The sequence below is a fragment of the Lactuca virosa genome, chromosome 5 (genome assembly GCF_052849685.1).
Source record: "Lactuca virosa cultivar CGN04683 chromosome 5, Lactuca_virosa_CGN04683_v6, whole genome shotgun sequence".
In the NCBI taxonomy this organism is placed as follows: Eukaryota; Viridiplantae; Streptophyta; class Magnoliopsida; order Asterales; family Asteraceae; genus Lactuca; species Lactuca virosa.
Window position 1 is genome coordinate 54,702,281 of NC_136430.1, and position 18,341 is coordinate 54,720,621.

The following is an 18,341-nucleotide window of genomic DNA, read 5'->3' on the forward strand; positions in this document are numbered from 1 at the left end:
GACATAGTAATGATCAACCCGGACCTCCAACCGACCACCTGTGATGCACCTATTATACACCCATTTTAGTCCTAAACCCGTACCAACACAACTATATAACATAGTAAAATCAACCCGAACCACCAACCGGCCACCTGTAACCCACACACCTATTATACACCCATTTTAGTCCTAAACCCGTACCAACACCCCTACGTGACATAGTAATGATCAACCCGTACCACCAACTGACCACCTGTAACCCACACACCTATTATACACCCATTTTGGTCCTAAAACCGTACCAACACCCCTACGTGACATAGTAATGATCAACCCGTACCACCAACCGACCACCTGTAACCCATACACCCATTATATACCCATTTTGGTCCTAAACCCGTACCTACACCCCTACGTGACATAGTAATGATCAACCCGTACCACTAACTGACCAACTGTAACCCATACACCTATTATACACCCATTTTGGTCCTAAACCCGTACCAACATACGTACGTGACATAGTAATGATCAACCCGTACCACCAACCGACCACCTGTAACCCATACACCTATTATACACCCATTTTGGTCCTAAACCCGTACCAACACTCTTACGTGATATAGTAATGATCAACCCGTACCATCAACCGACCACATGTAACCCATACACCTATTATACACCCATTTTGGTCCTAAATCCGTACTAACACCCCTACGTGACATAGTAATGATCAACCCAGACCACCAACCGACCACCTGTAACGCACCTATTATACACCCATTTTGGTCCTAAACCCGTACCAACACCACTACATGACATTGTATTGATGAAACCGAACCACCAACCGACCACTTGTAACCCATACACCTATTATACACCCATTTTCTTCCTAAACCCGTACCAACACCCCTACGTGACATAGTAATGATCAACCCGTACCACCAACCGACCACCTGTAACCCATACACCTATTATACACCCAGTTTGGTCCTAAACCCGTACCAACACCCCTACATGATATAGTAATAATCAACCCGTACCGCCAACCGACCCCCTGTAACCCATACACCTATTATACACCCATTTTGGTCCTAAACTCATACTAACACCCCTACGTGACATAGTAATGATCAACCCGGACCACCAACCGACCACCTGTAACCCACCTATTATACACCCATTTTGGTCCCAAACCCGTACCAACACCCCCACGTGACATAGTAATGATCAACCCGGACCACCAACCAACCACCTGTAACCAATACACCTATTATAAGCCCATTTTGGTCCTAAACCCATACCAACACCCATACGTAACATAGTAATGAACAACCCGGACCACCAACCGACCACCTGTAACCCATACACCTATTATACACCCATTTTGGTCCTAAACCCGTACCAACACCCCTATGTGACATAGTAATGATCAAACCGGACCACCAATCGAGCACCTGTAACCCATACACCTATTATACACCTAATTTGGTCCTAAACCCGTACCAACACCCCTGCGTAACATAGTAATGATCAACACGGACCACCAACCGTCCAACTATAACTCATACACCTATTATACACCCATTTTGGTCCTAACCCATACCAACAGCCCTACGTGACATAGTAAGGATCAACCCGGACCACCAACCGACCATCTCCAACCTATACACCTATTATACACCCATTTTGGTCCTAAACCCCTACCAACACCCCTATGTGACATAGTAATGATCAACCCGTACCACCAACCGACCATCTGTAACCCATACACCACTTATACACCCATTTTTGTCCTAAACACGTACAAACACCCCTACGTGAGATAGTAATGATCAACCCGTACTACCAGCCGACCATCTGTAACCCATACACCTATTATACACCGATTTTGGTCGTAAACCCGTACCAACACCCCTACGTGACATAGTAATGATCAACCCGTACCACCAACCGACCACCTATACCATATACCCGTATTATACATCCATTTTGGTCCTAAACCCGTACCAACACCCCTACGTGACATAATAATGATCAACCCGTACCACCAATCGACCACCTGTAACCCATACACCTATTATACACCCATTTTGGTCCTAAACCCGTACCAACACCCCTACGTGACATAGTAATGATCAACCCATACCACCAACCGACCACCTGTAACCTATACACCTATTATACACCCATTTTGGTCCTAAACCCGTACCAACACCCCTACTTGAGTTAGTAATGATCAACCCGGACCACCAACCGACCACCTGTAACCCATACACCTATTATACACCCATTTTGGTACGAAACCCGTACCAACGCCCCTACGTGACGTAGTAATGATCAACCCGGACCACCAACCGACCACCTGTAATTCATTCAGAACTCACCTATGTAATTTTTTAATAAAAAATATTAATTAAAAATATGTATTTATATATTTCTTTTAAATTTATATATTAATTTATAATTTGTATGATAATAATAAAAACAAAGCAAGTATTGAATATTATACTTAATTAATATTATATTAATGTAAATATTATATTATTTTTTAAAACTATTATCATTAATCATTATAACCGCCGTCGTTCAACTTGCACGTCCCCTGTAGACTGTAGGTAATCGGAACTGATGTGAGTATGGCCTGCGTCGATGTCTCTTCAGCTCCGATTGATTAGCCATTTAAACCCTCCTCTTATATGATAATGGTCATTCTTACATTTTCATCACCACCCGACGATAACTTTGAATTGCTCCTCCTATGTGAAAAAAAATCCGTCGATCAATGGCAACAAACATGAATATTGATCCATGGGCAAAGCTGAGGTTACAACTGTGGAGTATAAGCAGTGAACAACCAAAATACCCACCAATCGTAGAGTATGGGAAAGGAAACGATAAGAGATTCACGATTTTAGTTGTTCATGGCGGATATTTTGCCGATCATCCAGGTAAATCTTATGAGAATACAAAAGTTCACTTTATTTGTAACGCCCTGTTTGTGACAACCGTAAATTTTTGGTAAAGTCAAAGTCAAATAAAGTCAACAAGTCAAACCGGTCAATTCAATTAACCTTTCGTATATTAGGATTTACATTATGCTTACTTTTGTACAACTCACTATCTTAATATAAATTATCGCTTAGAGTTTTTCAATGTTCAGAAAATCTAAAATTCTAAAAGGAGTAAGTGATGTGATAACTCGATAAGACACCTTTAAGTACCCTTCGGGGGCGTATCACACTCATAACAAGGCGTTACGAAGCCTACACTCCTTGCACTACGAGGAAAAACACTAATAAAGGCCCCCGCCAAAATCTCTCAAAATTTCTCCCACTCTATCTCTCTCTCTCCCAAATCTCTCCTAAATATCTCTCTACCTCAAATCTCTCCCAAATATCTCTCTCTACCTCAAATCTCTCCCAAATATCTCTCTTTATCTCAAATCTCTCCCAAATATCTCTCTCTACCTCAAATCTCTCCCAAATACCTCTCTCTATCTCAAATCTCTCTCAAATATCTCTCTCTATCCCAAATATCTCCCAAATATCTCTCTCTATCTCAAATCTCTCCCAAATCTCTCTCATATCTCTCTCAAACTTTTATAAACATCCGTACCAACCCAATCCTTTCCTTTGTTAAAAACATCTCAAAATCGAAGGAGAAAAACCAAAAGGACCCTCTTGGTCCGGAACCCTCTTAAGAACCGGACAATTTCACACCTCCCTCAGCTTCGGAAATAATTCACTCCGGAAAGTAGCTCCGGAATGCCTTGCTTCGGACCATCTTGCATACGACAGGAGGACTTCGCCCCGGACAGCCTCGCATCTCGGAAGCCACGGATCCACTCCGGAAGCTGCAGACCCACTCCGGAAACTTAGAGATGACTTCGGAATTTCCACATTTGGCTCCGGAATTGACATATTGACTCCGGAACCCTCGCAAATCCGAGCCCCACTCCAGATTTTCAACCATTTCGGACTTTTTAGTGATTTTAAGTGATATTGACTCCGAAAATTTCCTCAGACTTGTAATTTTCATGACTTAAACTCTCCAAACTCATATTTTGATATATAAGACCCTATATATTCATATTTTAATCACATTTTGGGGGAAATATTAATCTAAGAATAATATCTATTGTGTAAGATATGGATGAAGAGTGTTGACTTTTCATAAAGTATGACACAAGCTATCCCCCATACCCATTTATGATAACCTCCAGTCACTATTCCTCCCTACCTAGTCAACTATTTGTCCTCTCATACTCCCCTCCAGCAAGAGATCTTCATCAAAAGCTGGAAACCCTCATCTCTCCTTCCACTTTTACTCACTCTCACACCAAAAAGCAAACACCTCTCTCTCACTTTCTCTCTCTAATAACTCGAGACTCCAAGGCTGATATTGAGCTTTTCACTCACATTTAGTAAGTATTCTCATCCTACATTTGAACATTCTTCACACGTTCACTCAAATTATGAATCTCTCATAACAAATGTCGCCATATTTGTTCTTAGATCTTCAACTCTCCAAGCTTTTACCAAGTGTACTTGACTTGGAAACCCCTTTGCTTCAGCATTCATCTAAGGAAATTACTCAAGGTGAGTTCATACCCCTACATTTTCATGTTTTCTTCAAGTTTTAGGGGGGGGGGGGAGGGAATACAAGTTAATACACCAAAAACTTAACTAAACTCAAACAACAACTTTCATCAGAAAAGTTGGGTCCTATTCAGATACTGTTTTGACCATCTTAAACTTAATATCTTTCAAAACTATTTAACATGCAAGTATCTTAGGTTTATAACTTTCTAATGACTACTTGCACATCTCCATACGATTTTTCTACAGTTTATGGTGATTTTTATAAAACTGTCTATCAATTCAGAAACGAATTCGGACCAATCTGCGAATATGAGCATTTTCACACAAGTTTCAGACTTCTAAAAATCAAAATAAAAATTATGAATAAACTAGACACATTTTCTAAACTCTCAGATTTTATGGATTCAGTTTTCGACTTAGTATGATTTTTGTATGATCTTTCTAAAACATTGCAGAAAGGTTAAAAACTAGTTAACAACTTACGACTTTCATAACACTTTGTAACATGTTGAGCAAAGTGTTTATGCTTGATGATTTTATATTTTACATGTTTTTTATGTTAAGTTACATTTAAATAACAGAAATTACTCACTGAATTATAAGAGTCCTTTATCATTACAAACATACAAGATGAAACATAAGAAGTATAATTTATGGATCGTACATTTCAAACATACTACATAAAAAGGGGATTTATTTCCACCACACAAAAGGTTTTACATTCAAACCACACGTAAACTCGTTAACGTAAGTTGTGAGACAATTCTTCAGTTGTACTCTTATGGTACGGGTTAAAAATTCCTGTAAGTTATAACCAGAGTCTCTTGTAGGGAGAGCGTGATAATTGTATATAGATCTATATTGGGATTGACACCCAACACCTTGCTGCTAGCTACAACGGGACCTGCAGGTCTACGTGTGACAAATGTCATAACAAATTCTAACGTCTGAAAAACGTTGTAGCAGGTTATCCAGTTGTAGTATGGTTATAGCGACTCACATAGGGAGTTAACAACACTTAAAGTTTACAGGAAATTCTATTTTAAAAAGGGTTTTATCTATTTAAAACTGCATTCTTCGTTACAATTACGAAACACACTCATACATTCGGTCTTGGGATTTAAGACTACATAACATTTTATAAGGAAAATATTGGATTTTTCTTGTGTATACATTACATTTACAAATAAGGGTTTTCCAACACTACAACCAAAAGCTTATGAACTCACCAACTTAATTGTTGACACTTTTTTGAAATTACTTGTATTCTCAGGAAATCAGTGAAACATGAAATCAACAGCTTTTGAGGATGGGACGTTAAATCGTCAAACATTTCATTTTTGTCATCATAGTGTAATTAATTTTGAAACATGTAAACTCATACTACAGTGTAACTTTTTCAATTATAATTATGATGGTTGTATTTACTATGAGCACTATTATACTCATTGCTATGATACTATACATGAAGTCGTTCCCACCCCGGACGTTTCCGCCATCCTTGGTTTGGGGGTGTGACAGATTGGTATTAGAGCATTGTTTATAGTGAACATAGTATATCAAACCATATAAGATATACAAACTATAAACACAAAGGGACTAAAATTCTCTGATTTAAATGTTTTCCCTACAATTATACTTTTAAAAATAATAAAACGTTATTCTTATGAAAAAGTATAAGTATATACATGCATACCGGTATAGTGTCACGTCAAAGGAAAACACGAAAGTTAAAAATAGAGGAGTTGTGCAATGTGATTATGCCTTGGGATATGCAATCAAGTCTGGGAGGAATATAGCCTGATAAGCTATATTCGTTGAGAAGTGACTAGTATATGCCGGGGGATAGTCATAGTGGACAACAAGTCTATCAACTTACCAACACCCATACAAGAAACGCGTTAAGAATCAAACACAACCGTTAAAATACTATAGGAGTATTTTATGTTGCTTAATGACAATATTTCTAGATTCATTATGTGCCTCTTACACCCTTATTCTCGCACAGACGTCATTACAGGATTCCACTTACCCGGAGAATCCTACTTTCCGAACCAGGGGAACGGTGGTTGGATAGAAGCAGAACTGGAAGAGGATCCCGAGGAAGTATTCGAGGAGGAGCCCGAAGAAGACCCCGAAGAAGAAGAAGACCCCGAAGAGGAAGAAGAAGTTGACGAAGAAGAACTCGAAGAAGAATTGGAGGACGAAGAAGAAGAGGAGGAGCCGGAGGAGGAAGTCATCAACCCTCTTTACATCGCTAGGGTGCCTGCGAACCGTTTTGGCTACAACAGGCCTGAGCCCCATTGGGCAACAGTGAGCGAGAGATGGAGCCGTCAACAACGACAACGATCACCATTTGGCAATAAACGTGGTTACTACGACTTCAGTCATGGGGGACCGACTGACAGAGCCCTCCCCGTCGTGGTCCAACAAATCAAGAACCCGGGGGACCAGAATAGGGAAATGGCAGATCGAGTTCGAAATCTCAACGATGTTGCTGAAGCCGCCGATGCACATACTAGGGACTTGGAAAGAGACTTTCTATCCCATGGACCAACTCATCGAGGACCTTACCACCGCTCGGGCGGAGATAAACGAGTACCAGGTAAGGCACGCGACTCTCGAGGAGAGAGTGATCGCAGCCGAACGCCGAATTGCGGAGCTACAGGGAGCCTCGACCTCGTCTCAAGGCCGCAAGGGACCAGCTGATACCACCCGCCTCGAGTAGTGTTTGCACTACTCACATTTTGTTATAAAATAGGTTTACAGGTATTCATTGGGGCTACTCTTTCCTGCAAGTAGGTTTAACCCTGCGTCTAAGTGTTTACACTAGTCGAAGGGTCTATGTGCTGTCAAATTTCCCGTTATGTTGATATGATGTAGACCTTCTATAAGGTCAAATTTTCCTAGAAACATGTACTAAATTGTATCAATGAAAATTGGCATGCATTCTATTTTATTGGGAGCTTACCTCAGATTTCATAACATAGCATTACAAATGAATTACTTATGGTAACTCTGAGATCATTTAATATATACCTCGAGGTTATATGTAATTAAGAGGCGATCGACTTAGAAATGGTGAGTCCGCCTCGGGTCCTGTTCCTTCTCAGGTTGTGGACTTAGGGCATACTCATTAAGTTCGACGGTCTATTGAACCTTAGTTACACACAACTAGTATACATCGAGTGGTCTTATGAGTGGATCAGGCATGGAACAACGATTACAAGATTACATTTGAGTCATTACTACTAAATTCATAAGCTTATTATATAGACTCCTACTATGAATTGTTTGCAAACATTTGAAAGTCGGGGAGGGAATACAAGTTAATACACCAAAAACTTAACTAAACTCAAACAACAGCTTTCATCAGAAAAGTTGGGTCCTATTCACGGACTGTTTTGACCATCTTAAACTTAATATCTTTAAAAACTGTTTAATATGCAAGTGGTTTAGGTTTATACCTTTCTAATGACTACTTTCACATCTCCATACAATTTTTCTACAATTTATGGTGATTTTTATAAAACTGCCTATCAATTCAGAAACGAATTCGGATCAGTCAGCGAATATGAGCATTTTCGCACACGTTACAGACTTCTAAAAATCAAAATAAAAATTATGAATAAACTAGACACCTTTTCTAAACTCTCAAAGTTTACGGAGTTAGTTTTCGACTTCGTATGATTTTTCTATGATCTTTCTAAAATAGTGCAGAAAGGTTAAAAACTAGTTAACAGCTTACAACTTTCATAACACTTTGTAACATGTTGAGCAAGCTGTTTACCCTTGAGGATTTTATATTTTACATGTGTTTTCTGTTAAGTTACATTTAAATAACAGAAATTACTTACTGAATTGTAAGAGTCCTTTATCATTACAAACATACAAGGTGAAACATAAGAAGTATAGTTTATGGATTGTACATTTCAAACATACTACATAAAAAGGGGATTTATTTCCACCACACAAAAGGTTTTACATTCAAACCACACGTAAACTCGTTAACGTAAGTTGTGAGACAATTCTTCAATTGTACTCTTAGAGTACGGGTTAAAAATTCCTGTAAGTTATAACTAGAGTCTCTTGCAAGGAGAGCGTGATAATTGTATATAGATCTATATTGGGATTGACACCCCACACTTTGCTGGTAGCTACAGCGGGACCTGCAGGTCTACGGGTGACAAATGTCATAACAAATTCTAACGTCTGAAAAACATTGTAGCAGGTCATCCAGTTGTAGTATGGTTATAGCGACTCACATAGGGAGTTAACAACACTTAAAGTTTACGGGAAATTCTATTTTAAAAAGGGTTTTATCTATTTAAAACTGCATTCTTCGTTACAATTACGAAACACACTCATACATTCGGTCTTGGGATTTAAGACTACATAACATTTTATAAGGAAAATATTGGATTTTTCTTGTGTATACATTACATTTACAAATAAGGGTTCTCCAACACTACAACCAAAAGCTTATGAACTCACCAACTTAATTGTTGACACTTTTTCGAAATTACTTGTATTCTCAGGAAATCAGTGAAACAGGAAATCAACAGCTTTTGAATATAGGACGTTAAATCGTCAAACATTTCATTTTTGTCATCATAGTGTAATTGATTTTGAAACATGTAAACTCATACTACGGTGTAACTTTTTCAATTATAATTATGATGGTTGTATTTACTATGAGCACTATTATACTCGTTGCTGTGATACTATACATGAAGTCATTCCCACCCCCGAACGTTTCCGCCATCCTTGGTTTGGGGTGTGACACCGTTCTTGGTACGCATTTAATTTATTAGTCAAGTATTTATTCTTGAGCTACTCGACGAGTAGGTATCCCTAACTCATCGAGTAGATGCCAGATAGGACGCGGGGTTTAAAAAGTCTACTCGGCGAGTCCAAGCATGGACTCGACGAGTAGGTCTGCCAGGCGGAAACCCTATTTTCGGGGTTTTGCACCCTATTTAATCCACTTAAACCCCCTTTGGGCCTCCCTTACCAGCCTCCCTGCCCTCCAGAAATCCTAATCCGATTGAGAGCTTCCCTTTTAGATTTTGAGTGTGTTTTTGTGTTATTGAAGATAGTTGAAAGAGCTTGGAGCTAGCAAGCTTGTGGAAGAGGAACAAGATCTAGGAGTACATTCATCTTTGGCAGTTTTCTGAGGTAAAAAGCTCTTAGCTTGATAACCCATAGCTTAGATCTCCTTTAATGTTGATTTGTGGGTCTTTTGACCCTTTTGAGTGGGATAAGTTGCTTCTCATGGGTTGTATGCTAACCAATCCCTCTTACCTATGGTATTTGGCCTCTAGAGTCGTAAAAGGAGTCTTGAACCCGTTTTCGTCCAAGCCATGGTCATGGTTATAGAAGTAGGTTGCTATAACTTGATTTTGGGTCCATTTGAGGTGTACAAAGCCATCAAGTCTCCAACTTTATAGAAATGGACCATGGAAACAACCCAGATGTGTATTTTGGAGCTAAAGAAGTGTGAAACCAGTTATCTGTTGGGTTTTAGTATACTACAACATCCTATGGTGCACATACAACCCTAAATACCTTGGATCTATGTTTTCTCTATTATACATGCAAATATGAAGTTTCCAAGATATTACCCTATACTAGCATACAAATATCATATACTTGGGTAATAAAATAGATATAATACATACCTTTTTGATTTAACTTGTCTTCATGAAGCTTGAGTGCCTAGTGCCCCAAGTGTGACACCTCAAATGGTTCACACAACACCATGAACACTTGGAATAACCTTGAGAATAAGGATACTTTGGTTCTCTCTAGTGAAATCGGCCTTGCCCTTTTGTGTACACATACTAGTTCCCATTTCACCAACCAATGACATCTTTATATAGTGTGGAGATTAGGGTTACACCCTAATACCCATGACCTTTCATTTCATATGATCCATGGGTTAAACACTCCATGGACTATCCATGAAAGCTTAGCCCAACCTAAATGAACTTGGCCCATCACACACATATATCTTAGAGTCCATATTTAATTAGTTCCTTTTGATCACTTAATTAATTATAAATTAATTCTTGATCAATACTAATTAAATAATATGATTATATATTAATATATTAGAACTTATAATATATTAATATAAATCACTAGTAGCCTTTTTCCTCATCTTGTCTATCCAATTGTCCCGATGCCATGCAACCCAAATGGACCATGCCGGGTCGGGTCAAGTCTTACCAATTATAGTTATGGACTTAGACATTTATCCAACAGTCTCCCACTTGGATAAGTCTAAAACTATTATTGAGTATGACTTCAGACCCCGACTAGCAATCGTAGCTCTCAAAAGCTTATGTCGAACTCTGACCTTGCCGATGAACTGTCACCTTTGTCAATGACTTGTCCATTAGATAAGGGATCATATATTCCTCCATTCTAGATATCATATGGACTGAGACATGGATTATAAATCATTCTCTCTATCCATTTGTTGTTTCCCGATTTCCGATTCATGACGACTGACTGATTGAACAGATCAAATAAGTCCTGGCTTGGCCAAGCACTCACATGTGTCATCATTAAATCATCGAGGGGCCCACATATATCGCTTTTATCCCGAAGGTAAAAGGAATGGATAAACTTCGACTCATATGGCTTGTTCTACTACTTGTTGAATCATACACAAAGGCACATTTTATAAAATCGAGTTACCAATGCGGTTTCATGCAATCAATGTACAACCAACTCATAGTAACAACTCATATCTCTAGGTTTGAAGAATATAAGATATTATCGTCTCATGATCACTCGTGATAAAATCCATGAAGTGATTCAAATGAGTGCGGGTTGAATCCAATACTCAGAACTTATGAGCACTCATGAGTGTTGTAGCACAACTTTGTCCACCAACTTGGACCTCTACAATCCAACCCATGACAGTCTTGATTCATATCTACTTCCAACATATGATCGACTATGGATGGTTTTGAATAACTTAGTCATTCCGGAAGAATAACCTAGTTATTATGGAAGTCAAAACATGCAAAGTGAAACACAAGAATAAATGAATCTAATATGGTATCAAAACCTATGAATATAAATAAAACACTTTCTATTTATCACCATACTGATTACTCATTATTCATTGTTTCGGTTTTATCAACTTTATACTTGAATTAAAACACTAGGTGTCCCATGCTCCAAGCATGTACACTATGTTTTCTAAACAATAGCTTTGCCATACACCAAGTATGCACTCTATGTTTGTCTACGATCCTTACTTTTGTGAAATAAACCAATTGACCAAACTTTCAATGATTCTAATTTCACACTCCCAAATCGAAATCTGTTAGATTTTAAACTTAAATGCACTACCCTCTTGCAATGAATGTGTACAAAGTCACAAAGAGTTGTCAACAACCATTACAGGGTATTCCAATGAAGACCTACTCCATGGATATAAAGCCTTATGTTATTGCTTTGAACATGCTTCTTGCACTAAGTTTTTTCTAATCTTACACAGATTTCTTCCATCTATGGAGACAACTCTATATTCCCATTTTGACTACCACTTCTGAACAAGAGTTGCCTCTTTTCAAACTATGTCAATATGGTCCTTGCAATATTAACAATATACTTCCAACTGTCCTTGAGCAACCAATCTTTCGTAAACCTTAGATTGTCCTCGACAATTGCTTAATCACTTTAGTCATATCCAATTCTAGACATTGTTCCCTTTAATGCCCCAAGGCATTTGGAAAATTCAGAAAGGATAAATATTATAGCACATGTAATCGATCTTGTACTCAAAGTAAATGAGACACGATTCATGATGTTTCACATAAAGACATGGTTCTAGACCAGTCTTTTGCCATAATAATTTTTTGTTTGCCATATTCTCAAAATTTGACTATGAAAAGGGATGCCGTAATCATAATCAAATTTTGAGAACGCAATATATAGAATTTTCTTAAGTTGAACCAATCCAACATGAAATTCATATATATATTCTTGACTAAAGGTGATTAAAATCTCAATATAAGCTCTTTAGAATGATTATAAACTCAATCTAAGCTTTTTAGAATTGAAATGAAGTATAATTTCTTCTCCCTTAATTATAGCAAAACAACTTTTTCAACCCCTGCAACCTCACGAATTGAAACTTTTGTTTTCTATAATTAACCTTGCTAACTTGCAATACTTATCATAATTATCATTCTCTCACTAACATGATGATTATTAGCATAACACTTATGCTCCCACTAGCTTTGACATGTATCCAGAAAACAGCTGGACCTCTAGAAGTCAATACTGTATTGACATTCTTACCAAAGTTCAGATTTCTGATACTAGATTGCTTTGATAAGACTTTATCAAAATCATACACCTTATCTTAGATAGATCACATGTGTGTCTAAACAATTTTAGAACTATGAAAAGGGATGCCGTAATCATAGTCTCAATTGTTTAGACCATTGCCATTTCTCATAAGTCCATGTTAGTGTGCCGGTTAACCACGCACGCTCCACTAACGACTTTGAAACTGCAAATATCACAATTGCTATCTACTTAAAATCTACTTAGTGAAAGAATTTCCTCACCATAACTTCCATGAATCGGAGAGAAACCTTATGACACTTAGATTTTATGGTGTATGTGTTCTTATCCATGTGAATTTGTCAAACCATAATCACAAGACTAGGTTAGTGACAAATCCTAACTCATATGGATTGAACTTGTGCAATCTTAAGCTCTTGCCTCCTGGCAGCACAAGGGCCTGCCATTGCTTCCAAGTAGTTATACAAACAATTGAGAACATGTAGAACTCAAATATATATAGCCAACTTAACTTGAATGGGCACAAAAATGTCAACACGATAGGTTATAAACCTCTAGTTGTGTGCTAGTGATGAAATACATGTTTTATTCTTGATTACTTCTTGAAACGCTTTCAGGATCTTTTAGACTCCCACTGTCTCCTTGACCTATAAGACTTTCTTGCCAAATATTCAAGAGATAGTGTGGATTCTAATCAAGACAAACACTTAACACAATTGGCCTAAGTTGGTCTCTGTTTTATCCAAAACATCACAACTTTCCAAATTCAAATGTACAAGAGTAGAAAACCTTTTACTCTTACATTTCACTAGTGTTAATAAACCTTCTTTAAGATGTGTCACTCAAGTTACATTTGTGGTGGGCTTGATCAGTGCACAAGAATGTGTACTCGATCCCTTAGTCCTTTACTTGACTCACACATCCATGTGAACAAGTAATTAGTCTTAATTTTCCAATGCTTGAAAGTTCTCATTCATCATACTATACAACTTGCATGATTCCAAGTTTCGGTCCAATTGAAACTTGGGTGATGAGAAACTTTCTTTATTTGGTAAATTTAGACACTACCACAAATGAAAGAATCAAAACCATTTTCCTATATTACTAGCAATGGAATCATATAAACAACAATTTTTTTCACAAATGCCATTGTAAGGATACTTAAAATAAATAAAATAAAAAATTTCCTTTTATTTTAAAAACTTTGCGGAAAAACTTATCCTTACAATCCATATGAAAACCTTGTTATATATTCCTAAGCAATGTGTCATAACTCCTAAGTAACAGCTTCAAAATTCTGATGCGATCGAAGTCCATCTTCGCGATCAGAAGCAGCATATACTTCCTTTAAGCTTTCTCTCTTTTCTTTGATTCTTATAACATCACCATGTGACTCAGTCACATTATGTAATAAGAATCTCCAAATAGGAGCTTAACAGAGTTAGAAAATGGACTTTACCTGAAGTAGAGTCAAACTTATTGACTTTAACATCCTTAGGTTAATTTGGCAGCTTCGCAAACAGTGCCCCTTCCTTTGGCAATTTTAACAAATGGACCCTTTGGTAATGGTACATGGGACTATCACAGACTTAGCTTTTCTCTTTACCATTTGGTCAACCGAGTTGACTATGGCCGATCCCTTCCATTGGGAAGAGAATGCTTTTTCTGGATTTCCAGTGTCATCATAGTCAATGTCCATAAAGTTTTGGGAAGTCGATCTTCTAATCAAATTTGCTTTACTAGCCTTCCAAATCATAGCTGATTCAGCAGTACCAAGCAAATAGATAAGATCATTAAGGGTCTTTTCATAGTCTATTTCATAGGAGTCCCAAAGGAACTCACTATGTGACTTAGAAAGTGATTGAACCACAAACTTTCTCAAGACTTTGACACCCAACTCTCCCGGCTTGTCAATATGTGACTTCATCTCCAAGATGTGATCACACCTAGACCTTGCCTTGCCAATAGGGCTTGAGTGACCATGAACGTGTGGGTTAGGGAGAATAATTGGAGGAGGTGGAGGAAGTGAAGTTCCAAGAGATTTGGGAAGATCATAGATGTCTGAACTAGACATCTTTTGGGAGATACTCAAGTTTAGTTGATTTAAAGTCCTTAATATAACACCCAATATGAAATATTAAGGCTAGGACCCAACAACCTATTTATAACTGGAAGAGGGATGCCGTAATCCAAGTTATAAAATAGTTGAAGGTAGGTAAATGACGATTTACCAATTTCCACCATGAAAAACGAAATAATTTAATTAGGTTTTTACTTGGATTTGAAACTCCTAGATCTTTTGAGATTCATTGAAATTTTCAATGACATGTTTCAATCTCGAGTGTGCCCTTCAGGTTTTGTGACTGGGATGCCGAGGATCACAAAACAAGGTGTGAAGTAACCATGCAAATATACTTGGTACCCTTAATATTTACCCCTCAATCGATGTGCCGGTTAACCACACGAGCTCCACCGATACTATGATAAATATTAAGTTACCCTTTGCCTACCTTGTTAAATCTAGGTTAGTGTGCCGGTTAACCACACACGCTCCACTAACGGTTTAAGCAAAGTGCAAAGTGTAATTTCATGGATTAGCACCTTATTCACATTTTCCTAAGTAACTAAGATTGGGAATTTATAAGTGTTTAGTTACTTAGTATTTATCATTAATACTTTTAATGAAGGGAGAATTATAGTCCTTGTCCTACCTGTTCGGCTAACGACCCTCCACCAGTCAAGGAAGCGGTGGGTGAGAGTGGACACCCATTAAGCTGCCATTTTATAGGCAACAACCTTATACCCCCCTTATAGACCGGCTTCGTGAATGAGGCCTACTAATGGTAAGACTGACTTGCTCTTATACATATATATATATATATATATATATATATATATATATATATATATATATATTATTAAATTATAATATTATAAAGTATAAGGGTTGAATTTTAACTTTTAAAATTCTAACGGCTTAACTTGAAATTAAAGTATTCATTAGAGATAACTTTTCAAATTCCAAAACTTGAGGGAAAGTTTTGAAACTATTCAAAACTCTTGGATTTTCATAACTTATGAGTTTTAAGTAAAGCTTTAAAACCTTTAATGAAGAGACTCTTGGACATCCATAAGTTGAGGACAAGTTCTGGAGCCGTAAAAACTATTTATAAGAAAAGACTCTTCATTTTTTTTGTAACCTAAGGTATATTTATGAGTTTTTAAGATTCATAAATGTGACTTTTCATATAACTTGAGGACAAGTTACAAAAAAAACACATTTTATGAACAACTTTTAGATTAATTAGGATTGAAAACAACTAAAACACAATTTTTTTTTCCATTAATCTAAACTAACTCATAAATCAAGGAAACATAGAACTTTTGGTAATCCATAACTTATGGAGTTAAATGCTTGTTTTATGATGAAACTTTTCATGTTCCATAACTTAAGAATAAGTTATGGAATTCTTTAAAACATTAACACCAAATTTTGTAACTCCATAAAAACTTTAAATCAAATTTTTTTTAAAACCTTTTCATATCCATAACTTATGGAGGTTTCAAAACACATAAGATCACAACTTAAAAAAAAACTTTTTGAGCACCAAAATTTTATGAGAAAATTTGTAACTCCTTAAAACGTTTAGATCAAACTTTTAAAACTAATAAAATAATCATATCATTTTATCTTTTATTAAATTTGACCTAATTCACCTCATATAGCAAATGATTCAAATTTTACAAATAATTAGTTTTTCACAAAACAAGTAATTATCTTAAAATTTGACAAACCTCATGTTTTTTTTTCTTTTTTTTCCACTTTGAAAATCAAACATTTGCATGAATATAACAAAAAACAACTCATGGCTCTGATACCACTGTTGGGTTTTAGTATACTACAACATCCTATGGTGCACATACAACCCTAAATACCTTGGATCTATGTTTTCTCTATTATACATGCAAATATGAAGTTTCCAAGATATTACCCTATACTAGCATACAAATATCATATACTTGGGTAATAAAATAGATAGAATACATACCTTTTTTATGTAACTTGTCTTCATGAAGCTTGAGTACCTAGTGCCCCAAGTGTGACACCTCAAATGGTTCACACAACACCATGAACACTTGGAATAACCTTGAGAATAAGGATACTTTGGTTCTCTCTAGTGAAATCGACCTTGCCCTTTTGTGTACACACACTAGTTCCCATTTCACTAACCAAGGACATCTTTATATAGTGTGGAGATTAGGGTTACACCCTAATACCCATGACCTTCATTTCATATGATCCATGGGTTAAACACTCCATGGACTATCCATGAAATCTTAGCCCAACCTAAATGAACTTGGCCCAACACACACATATATCTTAGAGTCCATATTTAATTAGTTCCTTTTGATCACTTAATTAATTATAAATTAATTCTTGATCAATACTAATTAAATAATATGATTATATATTAATATATTAGAACTTATAATATATTAATATAAACCACTAGTATCCTTTTTCCTCATCTTGTCTATCCAATTGTCTCGATGCCATGCAACCCAAATGGACCATGCAGGGTCGGGTCAAGTTTTACCAATTATAGTTATGGACTTAGACATTAATCCAACATTATCTAGGTTAGATCTGCAAGGGACTCGACGAGTTCATAAGGGAACTCGGCGAGTCCGAGAAGAAACCTCGATGATGTTCATAGGACTCGGCGAGTTGATTTAGGAACTCGACGAGCAGGAGGATCTTGTCCCTTTTCTGATTATGCCAGGACTCGGCGAGTCTGAGGATGACTCGACGAGTCAGTTCGGCGAATCGTGATAACAAGTAGCTTGGGAACTCGACGAGTCATGGAGTAACCCGGCGAGTGAAGTCGCGATTCCAGAGTTCTGAGCTCTAGGAGTCGACGAGTCACAAGGCTGACTCGGCGAGTCTGGTCAACTTGGAAAGTTGACCTTGACCAGGATGTTGACTTTGACCAGGGGTAGAATGGTCATTTTACCCTAAGAAAAGTTATTAGTTTCCGACTAAGTGTCATTATGAAGTTTATAGCCGGAGAGTTACCGGAGCATCAGACATGGATTTCTCACTCAGATTTTCAGCATTCAGTCTTGCGAGGTGAGTTTCCCTTCAGTAAGAACGGGTCTAAGGCACCAAGGCCGGCCCGTCGTATGATATGTTAGTAGCTGAGTGTGGGCGGGGCTCGTATCTCGCAGATTAGTTTGATTATGGATATATGTCTGACTGTTAGATTTAGTTATACTTGTTGTCTGTGTGATACTTGTATGTTGGTTTAGTGGCTGAGTGTGGGCGGGGCCCGTATCTCGCAGTAGATGAGTGTGGGCGGAGCCCGTATCTCATAGTAGCCGACTGTGGGTGGGGCCCATATCTCGAAGTAGCTAGGTGTGGGT